This window comes from Triticum dicoccoides, chromosome 2B (genome assembly GCF_002162155.2).
Source record: "Triticum dicoccoides isolate Atlit2015 ecotype Zavitan chromosome 2B, WEW_v2.0, whole genome shotgun sequence".
Lineage (NCBI taxonomy): Eukaryota > Viridiplantae > Streptophyta > Magnoliopsida > Poales > Poaceae > Triticum > Triticum dicoccoides.
This window is the reverse complement of record NC_041383.1, coordinates 564,450,628-564,472,327: the sequence shown is the minus strand read 5'-3', so window position 1 is coordinate 564,472,327 and position 21,700 is coordinate 564,450,628. Positions and strand designations below refer to the sequence as shown.

The window sequence follows — 21,700 nt, the reverse complement described above, 5'->3', positions numbered from 1 at the left end:
TCACGCATGTTCAAAAGTATCGTTATCTCATAGTCCAAACTGTGAAACAAATTGATCAACCATGAGTGCACAATATCTCAATCTCTCCCTAATTAATAATTTAATAATAAAGCACGGATTGGGTCTCCGGGTTCACCGTCGCGGTGTTTTCTAGAAAAGTCACTCTCATTTTAGGTAATTGAACCCGCAATCCTCGTGATAAACACCCCGAACCGGTACGGGGGGAGTCACACCTGCACGACCCTTCCTGCATCCTGCGGTCCTGCCACACCCCACCTCACCGAGCGTCTCCGGCCACCCCCTGCCGCCGAGCGTCGCCCCCGCGCCTCTGCCTCACCTAGCGCCCGATCCAGCCGTCGTTCATCGCCAGCACACGTGGATCCGGCCACCCCTCGCCTTCCCCATCGGCTGCGCCTCCTAGCGCCACCGCCCCTGCCATACTCCGCCGCTGGAGGATCTCCGCCCTGCCTGGATCCACATCCCCGCGGCGACACCGGCAGTCGGCGACGATGGACGACCAAGGTGTAGTGCCCTTGGTCCTCGCCGTCCCCTTGCCTGTATGTATATCTCTGTCAGATCGATCACTATTTTGATAGGAATCCACTTCCCGGTGATAGTTCGTTCCTTCCTGTACCTCATTCATGTGTGCAGATATGCAAGTAAAAGCGACCATGGTTCAGGCATCTGTTGGTTATTGAAAAATCTGACAACCGCAAGAGAATAAGAGCTGCAGACTCAGAGTGTATGTGATATCCCTGCCAGATTGCTACAGCATATTCATGCAGGTACCCTTCTTGCTGCCTTTTGCACAGTAGCAAGCAATGCAATCACAGGCTTGTAATGCTCTGTTTCTACCGTGTCTTCACTTTCATCTCAGTGGAGATTGAAAATCGAAACCATGTTATTCATGTAGTTACTGAAGTTTCAAATCCCTCCCTTAGTCATTCATGTCTGTTTGTATCCACAAGGGAGCATGCTCCCGCCAGATGGTCTCCATGGCACTGCATAAATTTTATATTGGAACGATGTGTTGGTCAATTCATAGATGGTTTGTGATATAATCATATAAAGATTCTCGCGTTACTTTTCTAGCTCTATGCTCTCTTATGTACAGGGGGTCAATGTTTCTCAGCCTAATGTTATTCTTATCATTATGTATGCTCTATGATACAGGTGTTGAGGCAGGGAAAAGGCAGCAGTAGAGGCATGGGCACTTCAGAAAAGGGTGTTGACTGTTCTGATTGAGGCCAGGCATGAAATCTCTTATTTCATTGTTTGTTCTTTGTTGAAGTTGTACTTATTTTGCATAGTATTTCAGGCAATGTTTAGACTTTAGATAACACATGTCCCTAGATTACATAGTATGCATGCCCTCTGTTACCTGCTGAATGTCTCTGGGGTAACTAAAAATGTTCAGAATAATCTAAATTTCAGAAATTCTTCGTGGATTATGATTGGCAGTTATATGCCACCAAATAGCAAGACTGCTACTTGAACAGTTTGTTATCCATGAAGCTTAGGCGTGTACACGGACTAAATTTGCTATCATTTTTCACCATTTTTTCCTAAGGCCATCAGAGCCATTGGCACAGTTTGGCTGCCCTAAGGGAGTACTTTTACCCTTTTTTAGTCAATCATACACCAGTCACCACAAGTGCAAATAATAATAAAGCACGGACTGACTCCGTGGGTTCACCGTCACAATACGCTTCTTCTCGTGAATTTACGCTTTTAGTTTTTTATAAGATAATAAAAAGGTTCTCACTTCTAACTAAACATTTTGTTAATTTCCAGTTGAAGGCTTCCACGTGCCACCTCCTTCGCCTCCTACGCCGCGTCGAGAAAGGCGGACACGTGCGGTAGGAGCCAAGGGGGAACAGGGAAAGTCGGACACGAGATTCGTGAACCCAGAGAAGAGAATGTATGCGAGCTTGTCCACCTCGGTGGTGTCAGCCGCCAGTGCCACCGTGTCCCGCCTCTGCCTGGCCTGGTCGCAACAAAAGTATGACTGCAGGTGTGGTTCATTCAGTTTTGAAGTTTGATTTACTTGCTTGTGCATGTGTGTGTGTATTCTAAGAGAGAGGGAGAGATTATTCTGTTCTAGCCAGTTGTATTTCTGGACAAATCTGCTCCCCTCCACTCCTTTTTTATTTGCCTTAAATCTGAACATGAAAAGCAGTTACAAATTGAGAGCAACAGAGTAAACGTTCAAAAGTTCAGAGCGGGTGCATGCTTTTGAGATTCAAAGGATGTGTAAGCTGGAAGATGGGTTGCCATGCTTTGTAAGTACGATTAGTTGGAGTACTATTCCATCCAATGGCAGTGCAAAGTCGAAGTAGGCGACGAAGGACGTTAGGGTCTGTTCTTCACATCAACACTTCATTGTCCAAACAACGACAATTGCTTTCCCGTACGGGAAAAGAAAGTTACATTCAAATCTCTGGGGGAGCCAAGCTCTTGTTCCTCCTGCATCCCTCTGAGCCTCTGCCTTGACGGATCGAACTTTTTTTCAACCCAGGGACTTGTGGAAGCAGCGGCCGAGAAGATGTTGTTGTAGACCAGGAGTGTGGTCGGTTGCAATTTGTGAAGCAAATCACTTGCTCGGAGAAGAAAATGTGAGAAGGGCATGTAGAAACTGAAAGACCACGAAAATCGATCGAATCCGAACAGATGTAGCCCCCTTCTCCAATGACCAGGCTAGGTTGGGCCGCCACTGAAGGTAGCCACATGCTGAGGCTAAGACGCCAGCCCAGACCACCCACGACCCACCAACGCACGCGCAGCAGCCGGCCCTCCTACCAGGGCACAACATCTCCGAAGGACCTCCTCGTCGCCTTCACCAGGGCACAACATCTTCGAAGGACCTTCTCGTCGCCGACGGCACTGTGCAGGCTTTGCCCGGCGGTGTACCATGGCGGCGCGGAGAGGAGAAGAGGTGATCTAGGTTTTCTTATGGAGGCGGGTGAAGAGCAGAATCATACCTCAACCTAAAGCATAGCTTAGCGACAATTCAACCACGGCAACACAAAGGCATATTCACCTTATAGCGAATGAAGGTAACCTTATTTTTGACATTTGTTTGGGATATAAGAAGTGGAGTGTAGTGGAACTTGGAGCAGGAGCAGGGTTTACAAAAAAGATCTCCCGGTGCAACGCACAGGCATTTGTACTATCTCTCCCTAATAATAAAGCACGGATTGGATCTCCGGGTTCACCGTCACTTGTTCACCGTATAATGTATAGTATTATTTCGTTATCCAAGGTGGTACTAAAACTATACATGAAACGTTCGGCTCAAAAAACGCTTCTAAACTCCCGCTTGGGCCACGTTCATAGCGCCCTTCCTCCCCGGTGCGCCCACAACTGGCTGGGCCTCGGCCTCTCAAAAAGGACTCGAACCTAGGAACTACAGGCTTATTGCTCAAAAAAAAGGAACTACAGGCTTGGATCTAGCCTTGGTACGATTGAAAGACGAAGCAAGTTATCAATCCGAGATAGTTCCCTTATTCCTCTTCCCATTGATCCCCGTACGCACGTCTTCCCTCAAGACGCGGACTCTGTGTCCAACTCTGCATCGCTGCCTCCTCTAATTCCTCCCATAAATATGGATTGATTCCCGTGGAGGTAGAAGAGCTGCGCTAGGGTTTCAGGGATCGGAAGTGATTTTGATGGCAGGCCCATGGCATCGAGCGCGACGGCGAGGGGATGTGGAGGCTGTGGCCCTCTGACAGAGGAGGCAACGAAAGCCGGCTTGGCTGAGTTAGAGTGCGGCCTCGCGTCCCTCTCCGAACACATCAACGCAAGCGCCGTGCTCCACCGCCGCGATCTCTGTGTATCGCGATCACGAGCAGTCTGACTCCCTTGCTGCTGCAGGCTCTAGGAAGGGTCTAGGACGCCGTGGGCATCAATGAGAGCCTGAGGGTGCTCTGTGCCAGGATGGACTCCACGGCGTTCTTCTGGTTTGTTGCAGCGCGACACAAGAGATCGACGTAGCCTGCGCTCAGGTGTTGCTTGGATCCGGGCAAGTCCGTCATGAACACGATCGCCGACGTGTTCCCGATGGACCGACTGGAGTTGAAAAACCTGCAACCCTTGCCTGGGGCCTGGGCATGCATGCTCATCCAGGAGGAAACCGTGCAGACGCTGCCCAGCCCGCCCAGACCTGGAGATCATGCTGGCACGACCCTTGCGGCGGGCTACACTAACCATGCGCAAGGACCTAGGCCGTCTCCCTCGCGTGACCCACTCGCCAAACTCGACGGCTCCCGCTCCGGCTCGCAAAAGTCGCTGCTCCTGCTGGCCGGCAACTGTCCTCTCGCCAACCTCGCAATCAAGGCCGCAGCTTCCCGAAACAAAGGTCCCCACTCACGTCTCCTTTGTGCTGCAGACAGGACTGGATAACCCTGCTGCCATAGATGTGATCTATATTCCGAATGTGGCAGTGGCACAAGTAATGCAAAGCAACGTCCAATCTCTGTAGTTTTTCATCCAGTGACCAGTAAGTTAGCACGGCAACAGGTAATGACGGATGTCAGTTGAGCTTCCAAATTCTCCGGCTTCTAATCCTACGTGAATGATTATGCTGAAATAACAACACAAAGCATTGTTGAATTTTAAGAGAATTCATATATAGTAAAAACCAAAATCCCACAAATATGAGAAGTTGTCTATAGAATTTTATGCTGAACATGTTAGTTTGATCTCCTCCGACTATCAGTTATATGAATGTTCCATGATTTAATCATCGACGGACAATATTGAGCATTTAACATTTTAATTTAACATTTTAATTATCATTTTTACACCTCCGGAAGTGCGTTCAAGCAAAGAAGAAACTTAATTATGCTAATAGTTTTTGTAAATTAATTACATTGTGTCAGAACTTTTTATTAAATGTTTTTCCCAGGCGTAACACCAAAATATGGAGTCACAATAAGCCCTTATTTTAGTTTTGAAGATACACTAAGTGACACAGAAAAAATACGAACATATAACATGTCTGCATGTATTTCTGGCTTTTCATTGCCACGGTTAGATTACCTGAAACTGTTGAATGAGAGGCTTTTAATTTTCAGTTATCAAATTCTAAAGCTGGATCCCTTCATCAGTTGGTGATTTTGTATATGTTGTGCCACATATCTCATTCACGATTTAGTGTCTTCGGTTCAGTAAATCAGTTTTTTTTTCTCTCACACAGATGCTCCATGTCATAAATAGTTTACGGATCATTTTGGTATTCCTACATATTTATGCAATAATGTTGATGCGAACATATACTAATCTGGAGCTCTCAAGTTATAAACTTGAGTTAATCATCGACGGACAATATTGAGCATTTAACATTTTAATTATCATTTCTTTACCTAATAATGAAGTAAATTGGATTTCTTTCGTCCGTCATGGCATTTTTCAGAAAAGTCCCTCTATTTCAAAAAATTCAACCCACAGTCATGTTTTAAGTTAAAACGAATCTTTTTTTCACATTTTACACAAAAGTCTCTGTGTTTTGTTGGAATCAACCCGTAGTCCGGATTTAAGTCACACCCGAACTGTTATTTTACATTTTTCGAAACCCCCCTGCTGTTTTAGGTAATTCATCCGCGGATCATATTTATGTCAAACAATATTTTTTTAAATCATCCATATCTTTTAAACCATAACTCCGATTTGAACATGTTATATATGAAATTTGATTAGAAAAATATATAGAATATGAATATGAGATCATTTTCACCTGTTAAGTATTTTCAAATATTATTTCTGAATATATTTAAGTCAAACCAATGATTTTCTAAATTATCCGTATCTTTTAAACTGTAACTTCGATTTTAACATATTATATATGAATTTTATTCGAAAAATATGTGGAATCTAAATATGATGTTAATTTTACCTGTTAAATATTTTTAAAATATCATTTTGGGAGCAAACTTATAATTTATAGCGTAATATATGTTTTCCTTTCGTACCGGCGGTGACCCGGATTGCAAATAAACACCCCACTATAACAATATAAGAAAGAGAAAACATCGATAACTACACATGCATACCTCTGAAAAATCTCGCAGGGGAAAACAACAGATTTCTCATTGAGAGAGAGAGAGGGAGAGAGAGAGAGAGAGAGAGGATAAGCGGCAACACAAATACACGTTTTTGTTTTGTTTTCTGTGAACACCGAGGCCATCGCCGGCCGGCGAGGGTGAGAAGGAGGATAAGCGGCAACACAAATATGATGCCTCGCAAAAATAAAGGAGATGGACCTATTATGGTCTTGAGTGATGGTTGTTGGGTTAAGAATGTATGTTATGTTTTCTCTCCCGTTGCAACGCACGGGTCTTTTTGCTAGTTATGCTAAAGTCCCTCAAATATAGACACCTCACTCTTTATCTGAAGCCCCCCCCTCGTCCCCCCCCCCCACACACACACATAGAGAAGTCGTTCTCTCCCCAAAACACCAACACACGAGCACATTAACACCCCTCTCTCTTCTAAAGTCCGAACCCCAATATAGGTCTCTATCACTTTGTCTCTCGGGCATGCACACATCTCTTCCCTCACTCTCTAGGTCTCCCGCTATCTCTCTTTCCCAAGCACACACACTATGTAGAGTGTATATTTCTCATACACACAAAACGTCGCCCCCAAATGTCTATCTCCCTAGTTATGTGGTTCTCGCGCACTCACCTCACACACCACCCCCATTGCAAACAAGCACACTTTGTCTTCTCGTGCACCACTCTCCTCTTTCTATCTCTCCAACATGCGGACCCGCCCCAGCTCCTTCCCTGTGTACATATATGTCGTGACTCTTTCCATAGCTCCCTAATGTATCATCGTTCTCGATTTCGCACATTGTTCTCTACACCATCTATTCTAGATCTCTCATGAAGTCCCTATCACACACACGATGACTCGCTTCCCTTGCGTCTCCGTACATAGGCCAATTTTGAACAACATCAACATTGTCTCCCTATCTATACGCCATTTATGGACACAAACGACCCTCTCGCACCCTCTCTTCCTCTCTACCTCTCTCTCCGTCATAGCTCTCTCTCTCTCACTCTCACACCCCTCTCCCACACACACACTCGATGTCTCTTCCAAATAGTCTGCTCCCCCCGCCTGCACTCATGCTATCCCGCTACTACACATGTCACACCATTCCCCCTTCCCTTATACTAGGTTTACATCATTAGTGGTCTCTCTACTCTACATACACACACTCCCTCTCACACACAAACGCATGCACAAACACACACAGACATGCACAAACACCCATTTATATGGATCCTCATCTCTCCCCATGTCCGCATGTGTATCTCACACACTCACTCTCTAATTATGTATATGTGTCTCCACGTTACACAACACAAAGCCCCATGTACATGTCTCTCTCTATCCTCCACACAAATAGACACAGAGAATCTGTTATCATTGCCTCAGCCTCTAACATATCACACACGCACACTGTCTCTCTCTCTTGCAAACACACTCAACAAGGGTTTCCCCGTGAATAACTTACCGTCTATTCATCAACAGTCATGGCAGTACGGCGAACACGAGACGTGAAAAAGAATAAATCTACACGTGCTTAGACCACCTAGTATGACTACTAGGACAAGAGCAAGCCAAAAAGCGCGTCGCCGTCACCCCTTCCTTACCGGCGACGGGAAAATCTTTGTTTTACACAGTCGAGAAGTCATTGTGCTAAGGCCCCACATGTCGAGGCGTTGAATAGAATGTAGATGCTAGTTTACGGAAGCAAGTATCGATAATACGTTTGTATCTCCATACTTATATTTCTTCTCTTATAAAAAATCGAGTTGGTGATGATGGTACGTGTGCCATCTTGCAATATAGACCGTCCAATCTATATCTGACAGATGGAAATTAAACTAAAAGATACCCGCACCCCTCTCCACATTTGCAGAACAGGCCTTCCCTCGTTCATCCTTATTTCCAACAAACCTCATTGTTGAGCAATTAAGAAAGGAAGCCTCTGGAACAAACTGGCCTGGTAGCCGCTGCCGGCATCGTCAATCCCCATGCCTCCGCTTAGTCCGACCACCAATCACCACCACACCCCACTCCTCTTCACCTTATCTCATATTTCTCGAGATATCATTAGTTTTTACACATGGGATTACTCCCGCAAGGGTCAATCACAACAAGTGTTTTATAAAAAATGCATCTTGATGTTCCGTGCAATGCACGGATCTTGCTAGTACTCCTACAGAAGACTAAGTTGGTGATGATGGTGTGTCTGCCATCCGTCGTTTCTGACCATTAGATCTACATCTAACGACTGTGAGGTGAGTTGTTGCCTTTTCTCACCAACATCCCACTTGTCTACCAATTTGCAGGAAAACCCATAATTAGTATCTTAAAACCAACCACATCCCTCCCTGACCTCACCAAATAGCCCAAGGAATATATTCTAATTGAAACATAATATATCTCTAGTGACATATGTATATCAAAATTAGAGTGTTTTGTATCAAGTTTGTGAATAAGTATTATTCTAATTATGATTCGTTGCAACGCACATGAACATTGCTAGTATTTCCAACCACGCATTTTTTCCTAGTATTCCATAGTTTCGAGTTTTCCATCAAGATATTAGTCACTCATGGTTGATATTTACTTTCAATCATGTACACATATGCACTATGTAACTAGCCTTGCTTATTGGCTTCCAAAGCTTAACTTTCACTCCTACTTACAATATGTAGAGTATTTAACAAAAAACTACCACTTTCAACCAGCCCTAGGAAGAATTTATTGTACAAAAATAGCAAAAACATACCCAAAATTTCTTAATCCACGCCAAAAACTACTACCTAGTACTCCTACCGATTAGGTTCGTTTAAACCCATTTATGACAGGGTTGACCCACACGCCCGTGCTGGCGAGGCAGCTTAAACCAACACATTTTGTTTGACCGTTGACACGAGGGACCCACATATGACCTTCTATCATGTTATTCCCCCTCAAATCATTATTTTTCCTGAACATTACTTAAAACAGTACGATGCGTGTTCGTCGGTGGCGCCGGTGATAAGCGAGTTGGCCGCCGCGCTGGCCTCCACACAGGTTGGCAGGCTGGCCCTAGCGTGACTCACGAGCGAGCAAGCCGCGTCGTTGGCCTTCGCTCGAGCCAGATGGCTGGCCTTAGCGCGGCGCGTGCGAGCAAGCCGCCATGCCGCCGCGCCAATCTAGCTAGCAAACCATGCAGACAAGCAGCTGGACGGAGCTATCTTGGCTAGCTAGCGGCCACGAGCGCCGGACGGAGCTGGCATCCGGGCTGCCGCAACATGGGCTCAGCACCGCCGGCGGTTTTGACCTCGCCTTCTGCCGGTGGTGGGAGTTGCGTCCCATGGCCGAGGATGACTAGGTGGACAGGCCGGAGGTAGGAGGTCACTCGGGGATTTTTGTGCAGACTGACGTGTAGGTCCCACAAGTCATAACGCCCAGTCGAATAGAAGGCATTGACTTAATGGGCGACATGGGCCCTGTCAGAGGTTAGAGTTAGATTCTAACCTTGAACTAACTCTAACCAAAGTGGTGTTTGGATGGCAGGGTTAGATTGACAACAAATGTATCCAAACAGGGCCATGGGTTGAAACGTGCCTATAACGGCACTTTGTAGAGTAGTCGTTTCTTGGTAGGGCTGGTTGGTAAGAGCATGTACAATGGTTGATAAGGTAGTCTTATCTTAAGTCTGCCATGTATGCAAGTGGTAGTAGTTTCTTGGCATTTTAGTGGTTTCTTGCATTATTAGGGGTTTCTTGTAAGGAACAATGTACGTACTACTAGCGACAAAAGGCGATTCTAGGTTGCGTTGTACTCCAACGAGTACTACTAGTGGTCGCGGGAGTGTATACCTCGTTTTGTGGGTTCGATCCCGGCCAAACGCACGGCAGCCTTTTTTTTAATAGTAACTTTACTGCGAGCCAATATTTTACACGGGTAGTTTGAGTTTTGAAGTCAAACGGACGTGCGGCGCCACAATCTGGGTGCACTGGATAGCCTAGCCACGTGAACGTGTTTTCCTTCCCAGCATCTCGTGGCTCGCGTGCTCGCCCTAGCCGCACCTCGCTTGCAGCCTCCTCATCAGCTAGTAGCATATTTAAACTAGCGCCTCCCAATTAAGCCCGAGGAGCCGAAAAAGCCTGGCGGGGCATTGGGAACTGTGCAATATGGCTCTATACGTAAAGTGCTCTACTACTACTCTGTAGCTTGTGGCGTTGCATGCATGGACTTCACTCCATTATCGGCTCTACTATAAAAGAAATTCCTCTTGACGTGTTTTTTTAAACGAAGGCAAAAGCTTTGCTTCATCTCATTCATAAAGAAGGAACTACTAACAAAGTTCGACGAGATCCGTTACACCTACACAAATGGAAGCGAAAAGCCTAGTCTCGTTGTATCAAATAACTCAAATGTTCTACCCCCATAGTAACCGTCGCTGATAAACATGTTGCTAGTGTGTGCGTGAGAAGAGCGGCTGAGTAGGCCAGCTACGTAAGAGGAGCGAATGAATAGAGCACCGAGAGTACCCACTAGGCCACTACGCAGGTGTACTTTCCCTACATTGATAGTACATCGATGGTTCTAGAGAACAGTAGTACCCTCCACTTCCAACTTTAGCTCCTTGGCCCTAAGATTCAAGAGTTCAAAACTGGTGCACTATACTAGACTAGACTAGAAGTACAGTACATCGCACTACTAGTTGAGAAAAAGTAGTACTAGTACTGCTATAGTACGAGTACGTACTCCTCCGTCACATAATGTAAGACGTTTTTTGAAACTAGTTGGCATGTACAAAAAATAGCAAAAATATACCCAAAATTTCTTAATCCACGCCAAAAACTACTACCTAGTGCCAAAAATTTATTAGTAGTGCTATTATTTACAGTATAATACAATCCCATAACGTTCCATAATGCTAGTACTAGTAGTAAATAGTAGCCTCACCCCTTTGCTAAGGAACGATCTATAGTTGGAAGGGATGAGGCCCTGCGGTTACTACGCTCTTATCTCCTCCTTGCCAGTTCCCCTTCCCCCGAAGAGAAGGTAGTTCGTCGCTGCTCCCATGGATTCGCCAGGCGGTTCTCCTCCTCGTCGGGGCTGGGAGACCTTGGACGACGATCCTCTGGGAGAAATCGCACGCCGCTCCGACGTCCTCACCGCCGCAAGACTCGGTGCTTCCTGCACCAACTTTTTCAAGACGGTGCTTAAACAGGCTTGGGAAAAGGCCATGCTTGTTGGTTTTCCATGCATCCTCGAGGAGAAGGTTCTTCTATGGGACAATCCTTCGAATAGTCCACCGCTCCCTGGCCATGGTTGCACGTTGACTCCGCTAGAGTTGCCGATGTTGAGAGGTGGTCAGATTTTGTCCGATGAGTAGGTCAGTAATGGAGTTTGATCATGTAGTACTTAGTTATTCCGTTTCCATCCCGTAATTTCTCCGCTGTCCACCGTCTTATATATAGGTCTAGGTCGGTGCCAATGAAGATTGGCTTGCATACCTCTGGCCGGATACAACCATCATTTTGCACAACATCCACAGCAGTGCGGCCGTTCTGGTAGACCCCTTCTCCACCATTGGGATCGGCCTTCCGGACTGGTTGGGCTTGAATACGTATGATGATGCCTAGATGAGATTGAAGAAGATAGCAATTGCGGACCCACCGACAAAGCGACGCGGCTACGACGATTACTATCTCATCGCGGTGTTCGACATAAGGATTGCCATCAATGCAAGAGGCAGTAACGGCAGAGGTTGGCGCATGTTGGCAGCGGCAGATTTGTACCCCTACACGTTCGAAGACGCCGTGCGCCATCTAGGTCGCATCTTCACGGTGACAAGCCAGGGGACTTGTTTCATCTGGTTTCCATCCTATGGTACGAGAGATTACAAACGGAATGCACAAACCATCATTTGCATCCCTAACGGTACTCCATTATTTTGCAGGGACCAGTCATCCCCCGATCAAAATAAGATCGCCGATCCTGGATGTGCATTTGCATCCGCAATTCGGTCTAACCTGGAACCTTGCAGTTGACTTTGGCATATTGGGATCAACTATCTTAGCAGTTGTTACACATGGTACCACTGATGTGCAACATGGTCACACAATCTACCACGATCGGACCGTCACCATCTACCCAGGTATTCCATTTTTTAACCCTCTCGCCTTCTCTTTCATTGTTGTACTAGTAGTATACTTAGTAGTACTAGTAGGAGTACTTTTTACCTTGGAGGACGCGTATAGCTAGCTAGGCCCTTAAAGACATGAACCCACTAGCTGCCACCATTTTTGTTTTTCCATGTATTACTATCTCATCCATGTAGCCAAGAGTGGCTATATATAATAAGCCGGTTATTTTACTTCCTCTATACCGGAGTAGTACTATTTGCTGCACAGTATTACTGACCGCCATAATTGAGCACAACATTATTATGCATGGACCTTGACTATGTACGTCACCATGTGTCCAGATCTGAGATGCCGCGTGTACCAGATGAACGGCGCCGAGTTCGACCCCCGTGATGCTACGTGGGTGCCGAGGAACACTCTTGGAGAGTACTGCTTTTCATCAGGGATAGCTACCCCATTGTGAAGCGGATGCCACCTTCCGTGCACGACACGGAAGGCCTGCTGTTCATGAAGCATGGTTGTGTCTTCAGTGTGCACCGCCGGATGAACGACATGCTAGGACACGCTATCCCTGGTTTATGCCGCTTCAGCTTGGATGAGTCTCCATCGTGTGGAACCGGACTAGAAAGCTGCGACAATGATTCCCGTTTCCCACCGCTATGGATTGTGCCATCCATGAAGAACACCTGGGACTGGAACCTAGAGGAGGACATGTAGCCCATCTATAACGTGTAAGTGGAGTACGGTAATTGTGAATGGTAGTATACTTAGTAGTACTAGTAGGAGTACTTTTTACCTTGGAGGACGCGTATAGCTAGCTAGGCCCTTGAAGACTTGAACCCACTAGCTGCCACCATTTTTGTTTTTCCATGTCTTACTATCTCATCCATGTAGCCAAGAGTGGCTATATATAATAAGCCGGTTATTTTACTTCGTCTATACTAGAGTAGTACTATTTGCTGCATAGTATTACTGACCGCCATATTTGAGCACAACATTATTATGCATGGACCTTGACTATGGACGTCACCATGTGTCCAGATCTGTGATGCCGCGTGTACCAGATGAATGGCACCGAATTCGACCCCCGTGATGCTACGTGGGTGCCGAGGAACACTCTTGGAGAGTACTCGCTTTTCATCGGGGACAGCTACCCCATTGTGAAGCGGATGCCACCTTCCGTGCACGACATGGAAGGCCCGCCATTCATGAAGCATGGTTGTGTCTTCAGTGCGCACCGCCAGATGAACGACATGCTGGGACACGCTATCCCTGATTTATGCCGCTTCAGCTTTTATGAGTCTCCATCGTGTGGAACCAGACTAGAAATCTGCGACAATGATTCCTGTTACCCACCGCTATGGATCGTGCCATCCATGAAGAACACCTAGGACTGGAACCTGGAGGAGGACATGTAGCCCATCTATAATGTGTAAGTGGAGTACGGTAATTGTGAACGGTAGCGCTGTGAATTGGAGATGAACTTGTGTGACATACTGGCATTTGTCCTTTAGAATTTATTACTAGTAAATGTGTTATGTGTACGTGCAACTTGTGTGGTTGTTGCACGGGCTCCAACATGCTCTTTGAGAAAAAAAAGGTGGCACAACTTTGGATATACGTGATGTGGCGGCATCATATAGTAGCATCGTTCGCTATAGTTGTAGTACACTCCTACTAGGATGACAACTCCTATAAAACCTTGCGCTTGGCTCTTTGCCTCTTCGGGAGGTTCAACAGTTCGTACTCGTGTGAACCTTGCACTTGGCTCTTTGCCTCTTCGGAAGGTACAACAATGATGATACTACAATACAATATGCTTCTGGCAATTTGACACCGATTGAACTACTGCACGTCCACCGCGAGGGCAAGGGCGAGGGAGAGGGAGAGGGAGAGGGTGTTGTAGTCAAAACCCTCTCCTTGTCCTGCGAACTACCGCACGTGTGGGCGAGGGAGAGGCGTAGTAAGCAAGCTTCTCCTTGTTCGGCGAGTTGACGGGATACATCAAAGCAGTACTAGTACTAGTAGTCCATACTGCGTCCTTTCTGATTAATATGGCTTAATTTGAAATGAGAAAAATACACTGGCGGTCAACGTATGTAACAATACGCTCTTTACGGTCACTATATATAGTTTTGCGGTGATTATACGATCACTAGCTCATCGTAGAGCACCGTATTGCACCCTACTGACCGGCCACATAGTCGACGTGGTACTTTGTTGACTGGTTAAATTGTCACCTGGTTTCTAAGTCCCACCTGTCAGTTGGCAGAGCAAAGAAATCAGTTAAATAAAACTTTACGCAGGCGCGACAGGAGTCCAACCCTTGCGTGCGAACCACCCTGGCTGTGTATGTGAGTGCATGCATGTGTACTCCCTCGGTCTTCCAACAAAGAGTGTACATCGGCTAAAAAACAAAGAGTGTAGTACATGATGTACATCTACACTTCCAATGCATTTAGCCTTTAATCTAAATCGATATTGATTGACTAATGTACCAACTTGTGCTCTAGGTATAGGCTACATGTCTATCCTTAATTACAGCATGCAACGGCCTTCATTTAATATTCTTCTCTCAATGGTCGCATGCACACATAAGTCTGCTACTTTGGGGCGTTAATTATGCCCTGGTCAATGTGTAAATCTCTAAATGTACAGTCTTTCATGGACGTAGGGAGTAGGTTGAGCACTTGAGTGTGAGCGTGTGTGTTGCGCCGTGTGCTGTGTGACGCATGGGTGCGTGAGTGTTGCGTGCGTCCATGTGTACATGTGAGTGTTGCATGTTGCATGCATGCATGCATGCATGGGGCTTACTCCCTCCCATTGACATGTTCATATTTCAAGCTTCCTCTGTTCCCTCCATATGGTGATACTCCCTTTGTTCCCAAATACGGAGTAAAGGCCTCCCTCTGTTCCCAAATACGGAGTATTTGTCTTTCTACAGATTTCAACAAGTGACTAGGTACAGAGCAAAATGAGTGAAGTGAGCGTAGAGGCATAGGGATACTGTAGAAAGGAAGTCTTCGCGATCCATTATTCCCCATCTCGGTCAGAGAGAACTATTCAACTACTCTTCACAATGAAGTGACAATACACGCTGCAGTAGATGGGACACATAATTAATAAGCTCAACCAGCATGTTGGTGTTACTAAATCAGCCTTACCCAGTACTGCCATCATGTTTGCCAGTAGAGCATGCTTCCGCAAATACGCCTACGCACCTCTGTCCTCCATTAGCTGACATATGGGCCCTCTTGTGGTAGACCCACATGTCATCGGTGTAACTATTTACACTCCGAAGGACGGTATATCCTGGTAGTAGTGCTAGTAGAATTGATATTTAATGCACTTTCTTCCCCGTCTTCCACTCTTCTTCCTCCTCTCTTCTTCTTCCCCCTCTCTTCCCCATCATCGGCCGCACACCATTTACCCCCGCTCACTGCTTCCCCGTCCGCGCCATCTTCCTTGGTAGCTCACGCGTACCATATCCCCCTGCTCACTGCTCGGCCACACAAGGAGAAGCTTCTTCACTCGCCCGCCCGAATCCACTTCCCCGCTGGCTCGCAGGCACCAAAAACCCCAATGGCAGAACCGACTGACACGTAGAGCCGCGATTGGAATTCCATCCCCGATGTTCTCTTGGAGCAGATCTGTAATTGTATGGACCTACTCAGCATCGTCCGTCTGGCCGCATGCTCGGTGTCTTTGTACCATCTACTCGTCTGCAACCGGCCGGCTCTTTTCAAGACACCCTGCTTGCTGATGCCCGATCCTCGCAGGTGGCCCAGACACCGACTTGACAATCCTACGGAGGTTGTCGTGGTGCCCCTCGACATACTACCACTACCTGTCCACCTGTCCGTCATGCGCGGCCACTACTGGACGGGCATGAAGGCCAACTGGACCATCCTCATCCATCAATCCGGTAGTCCGTGGCGTCTCGTGAATATCTACACCCAGTGAGAGATCACCCTTCCATCATTGGATACCGCCGCCATCGAGCCTCGCGGCCCGCCGGACACTCATGCCTACTACGCACGAGACGCGTCAAGCTTTTGGCTCAACCTCTGTTTGCTGGAAGTTGTAATCTGCAAAGTGCCCACACCATCAAAAGACTACATGGATTACAAGCTCATTGCCTTGTTCAACATGGGATTAGTCTATCTGGAATCCAGTCGCCATACATGGTTATGGCTCATCATCAATCCTGTTGAGGCAACATTTCTGTCTGATGTTATAGTGCACGATGGCATCGTTTACGCGGTCGACGCACAGATTGGCTGCCTATATTGGTTGAATCTATCGTCCTGTAATTGTTCTATCTCATCTCATCTTTACCTTATGAATACGACTCCCTGTTCATTGTCACAAATTTAGAATAGATAGTATGTCTATAACCACATCATTGCTACTCCCTCCGTCCCAAAATAAGTGTCTCAAATTTGTACTAGCTCTAGTACAAAGTTGTACTAAGCTTAAGACAGTTATTTTGGGATGGAGGGAGTATATGTTCCTCTCATTTCCTAGATTTTTATGACCACACATGTTATTGTTAGAGTTGATATGAGAACAGTTGGCATCTAATGATTGTTAGAATACATATTATGAGCATAACATCATGATTGCTATATGTTACTCTCGTTTCCAAGATTTTTATAACAACGCATGTTATTGCTTAGAGTTGATATGAGAACAGTAGTAGTAAGTGCTATGGTAGAATATGAGTAGGCTCTGTCATAGCTATTTTCCTCTCATTGTTACATGATGTTTGAACCATGACATATTGCTAGAATATGAAAGCCATTGGCTTATTTTTTTAACTTGGGGTATGATTATGACCACGGCATTGCAATTCTCTGTCTATGATATGTGTCACTATTATAATAATCTTAATTCCACACATACTCTGAATATGATTGTTTATTTTTGTCCTTTTGGTCTCCAATTTGAATTGTTGCAGCAGACGCAAGTGTGCTGGCTTTCATGATTCCAAGACCTGGAATCATACCAACCGATGGGTGGTGGTTTATCACTCATTCAGCTGACGGCGGTCATTTGATGCTCATTCGCACGTACCAAATTGACCAAACCGTTACATCAGACCACATGCACTACAATGCATGGGGCGTTCGTGACATTGATGGCTATGGCTGCTTCGTGTTCGAGAAAGATCCCAGCTCTGTTGGGCCAGGCGTATTCAACTGGAGGCGGGTTTACAGCCTCGCAACCACTCCTTGTTCCTCGGGCTCAATTATCCGATCATCCAACCAATCATCGATCATATCACTGGCGATGATTACCGTGCTATGCAACTTCCATTCGCCAGGGGGGGCTATGTATACACATCATACCATGGGTTTCATGAATCATCATATCCAGAGATTCGTCGACACAGCTTGTTACCAGATAATCTTCAGTGTGTGAAAGGAATCAAGCTTCCATGCGATGGATGGCTTTTGCAAACCTGACATGCGGCGATGTGGTTCATGCCAATAGCAAATATGCACAACTTGATTTGTGCTGATATCTAGACTGAGCCATGTATTCTGCTGCTGTAGCACGACCCTCTTTTGTTGGATATTATGTATTGTTGTTAGTTTGAAGCACTCCTCTGGTTTGAAGGATATATACCTTCTTGGGATCAAGTGCATCCTAACTCACCTGTGTAGGATATCAATTAGGCTTCAAGTGTGTACTTGTTAGTTAAACCTATGTATAAATTGTGACACTAAATACGACTAGTAAGTAGTACAGTAGCAGTACTAGTATACATCGGTCAAATTATTCATCATGTCCAGTTTCAAAAAAAATTATTCATCATGTCCACACATTGAATTGACGTGACAACACATTGCATGTGAGGTGACACAAGAATCCCGGCGGCGTGTTCGGGTATTCTGGACTTCAGATTTGGAGTACCACTTATTTGTCGAAATCTTTCATCATTCACTTAAAACAGTCGATTGATCATACACTGAGTACCATATAACTGGAATTACAGATGCAAGTCGAAGAAGGATTGGCCGGTGCTGCCGGCTGGCATCAAGTTCGATCCCACGGATCAGGAGCTGATCGAGCACCTTGAGGCCAAAGTGAGTGCCGACAGCGCGAGATCTCACCCTCTCATCGATTTGTTCATACCAACCATCGACAGCGAGCACGGCATATGCTACACCCAACCTGAGAAACTTCCAGGTAAGACACCGATCGGTCGTCTACTTGCACAAACATATTCCTTTGTTTATAGCTCTATTTTTCTTTTTAGACGCAGACCTGGTTAAGCAATTACAATTTGGCAGTTAATAAAAAGTGAAACAAGTGACTGCAACATGCCAAAGATGTTATGAAAATGCCAACTACATACACTAAAACCTGTATTCAACAATACTGCAGGTATCACACAGAGTGGCCTAAGGAAGCATATCTTCCAGCGCAATTCCAGGGTGTTCAAAAGGGGCACGTGGACGCGTCGCAAGATACAGTCGGAGTGCGGCATGCACGCGATGTGGCACAAGACCGGCAATACCTTGCCGGTGATGGTCAACGGCCGACAGACGGGCAGCACAAAGGTTCTGGTGCTGCACACCAACAAGAATTACGACCAGCAGAGGACCAACTGGGTGATGCACTAGTACCACCTCGGGGACCTGGAGCAAGAGAAGGAGCGGGAGCTGGTCCTCTGCAAGATTTTGTACCAGACGAACACTAGGGCCACGAGTAAAAATATTATAAGTTAGTTTGGTATTGGTAGTTGTATTACCTTGTCGTCCGCAAGTTGGTATTGTTGTTAACGATCTTTTGGTATGAACTTGCATTTTCTTCCAACCATCATGCCGAGGGTCAACGTGGATATAAAGCTGAATCATTTGTTTCGAAACAAATTTTCAGGCACCTGATTTTTATTTGATGGGTAGCATAAGCACTTGCCGTTCGAATTCCTAGTTCTCATTTTTTTGAAACAAGTGCATGCACTTATTATCACGATGAAAAAACAATATCCCTGCTGCATCCCAGTTATCAGTCTGTACTTGCAGAATTCTCTCATTTATTGAGCACGTATATTGTTTTTTCATTTTTTTGAGACAATATATTGTTTTTTTCAGGTCGAGCAAGTTTCAACTAGGCTGTAGACTGCCCAGGCTTGGTTTTGTTTTTAGGGACATTCACATTTGTGCCACTAACTCGAACCCACTACTCAAATTTACCCCTAACTTTTTGATGTGCTCAAATTTGCCCCTAAAAAGCATTTTAGGTCCCAAGAATGCCCTTCCATCTAGTCAAAGTTGTTTGACCGAAACTTTGAAAATTCATAATAAATTCGTATGAACTCAAAAGAATGCGAAATAAGATATCAAAATGTTCATAAAAACATCACCTATATGCACATGTCATTTTCGTTCATGAAAAAGCAATCTTTAAAGCTTTTTAGGATTTATAACATTAAAAAATTATTTAGGGTGAATGCAAATAAATGCACATGTAGGTGATGAACGTAAATGACATGTGCGTATAGGTGATATTTTTATGAACAATTTGATATCTTATTTGCATTCTGCTGAGTTCATATGAATTTGTTATGAATTTTCAAAGTTTTGGTCAAACAACTTTGGCCACCTTAAAGGGCATTCTCGTGACCTAAAATACTTTTTAGGGGCAAATTTGAGGACATCAAAAAGTTAGGGGTAAATCTGAGAGTGGGAGCAAATTAGGGGCATAAATGTAAATGTCCCTTGATTTTAATAGGCCCAGCCCATGATGACAACGGGGCACAAAGATCCAACAGGTATCTACTGGCCTCTGGCCCGCCAGCGTTAGTTATACTTTGTCTTACAACATCCGCAGGCAGTATTTTTACTGAATCAAACACATATCCCAGTTCTATTTTCCTCTTGAAAACGCATGTCCTACATCCGTTTTCTAATCTCTACCTATAGCTTTACTAGTTCATATACACGTATCATTATATTGAAAACACATAAAATTCCCTTTTCATATTTAAATCCTTATTTTTGTTGTTTTTCCCACCCAGCGCTGATTTTTTTACCACTGGTTTTCCCTTAAACCAACTCAATTGCCCCACGTCTTATTTTCTTACAAAAACAAAACAATTTTTTTGGCAAATCAATAAGTTCTTAAAAAATGTTTATCATTTCGGGATTACAACAGTTCGGACTCCACCGAAATATGCAAAATAAGGTTGAACTTTTTGACTGTGGTCCTGGGCAGAAAATGGGCTGTAAGAATTACCAAATGGGCTGCAAATTATAAAAAATAGCAAATGGGCTTTATGTTGTCTGCCACGGATTTGGAGGCTGACTTGTGGGCCTACTAACTTCATGCGTACACAAGGTTTCTCAAAAAGAAACTTAGTCAACAATCGACTCTACCAGTGTCAGACCATTAGATGTCAATCTAACGGCAATTGTGCTTCTTCAGTCTCTGATCTTCCTGCCCCAGCCACCCAAACCAGCGTCGTCGGAACCGCCTGCTCCCGCCTCCCGTGGCCGGCTGTGCTGCCGGGCAGGCCTCACGGCCCCATCATACTCGCATCCCTGGCCTGTCTATCCCTCTACTCACCCACACCTCCTGTTATTTTCCGGCGACGACAGCCGAACCAGTCAACCCTCTTACTCTCCACCACGTGGGCAGCCACTGCCGTGTCTTCCCCGGCTCCATGTCGTTCCCTTCGTAGGCCTCGCCATCGTCCACCGCCCTGGTGCTCTCGGCGCAGCGTGGTCAACTTGGTCAACAGACGACATCCATCGGAAGTGGACTGTACGTGGAGAGGCTAAGAGCTGGGTCCACGGCCGCACACAAGGAAATGCCTCCTTATTACGCGCAAAATAATGATTCCTCCACCTGACATCTGGGACCCGCCGGAAGGGCCTCTGTATTTCGCGAAAAAAGTTCCCTTCGCTGACAGGTCGGACCCACCAACTATATCTTCGCACGCAAGGAAGTGCCTTCTTATTGCGCACAAAAAAATGAATACCTCCCCTGCCAGCTGGGACCCACCATAGTGGGAGGCTAACTTGTGGGCCTACTAAGTTGACGGGGACGGAGGGCTTTGTCAACTTAGTCAATATGTGAACGATTCTAGCTCCAGTGACTGTATGATGTCCATCCAACGGCCGTAGTGCTTCTTCAACCTCTGGTCTTCTTGCTCCAGCCGCCCAAAGCAGCGTCGGTCGTGCCGCATGCTCCTGCCTCCCGTGGCCGGCTATGCTGCCGCAGAGGCCTCATCCCCCATACTACTCCCACCGTTGGCCAGGCCATCCCTCCACTCACCCACTCCCCCTGTTATTGTACGGCAACGACAGCCTCACACCGCACCCGAACCAGTGAACCCTCATACTCCTCTACGTGTGGGCATCCACTACCGTGTCTTCCCCGGCTCCACATCGTCCCCTTCCTAGGCATCACCGTCATCCACCACCCTGGTGCTCTCAGCGCGGTGTGGTCAACGTGGTTAAGGAATGACTTCCATCGGACTTGGACTATACGTGGAGAGGCTGACAGCTGGGTCCACGACCGCA

The 21,700-nt window shown here is 45.9% G+C and overlaps 1 long non-coding RNA gene across 1 annotated transcript; it reads left to right on the top strand.

The window, feature by feature from the left end:
• The first annotated feature begins 255 nt into the window (after positions 1–255).
• LOC119368020 lies at positions 256–1,253 on the top strand. The gene is made up of 3 exons (XR_005176496.1): positions 256–557; positions 652–785; positions 1,174–1,253. It is a non-coding gene; the product is annotated as an uncharacterized LOC119368020 (long non-coding RNA).
• Positions 1,254–21,700: the final 20,447 nt, after the last annotated feature.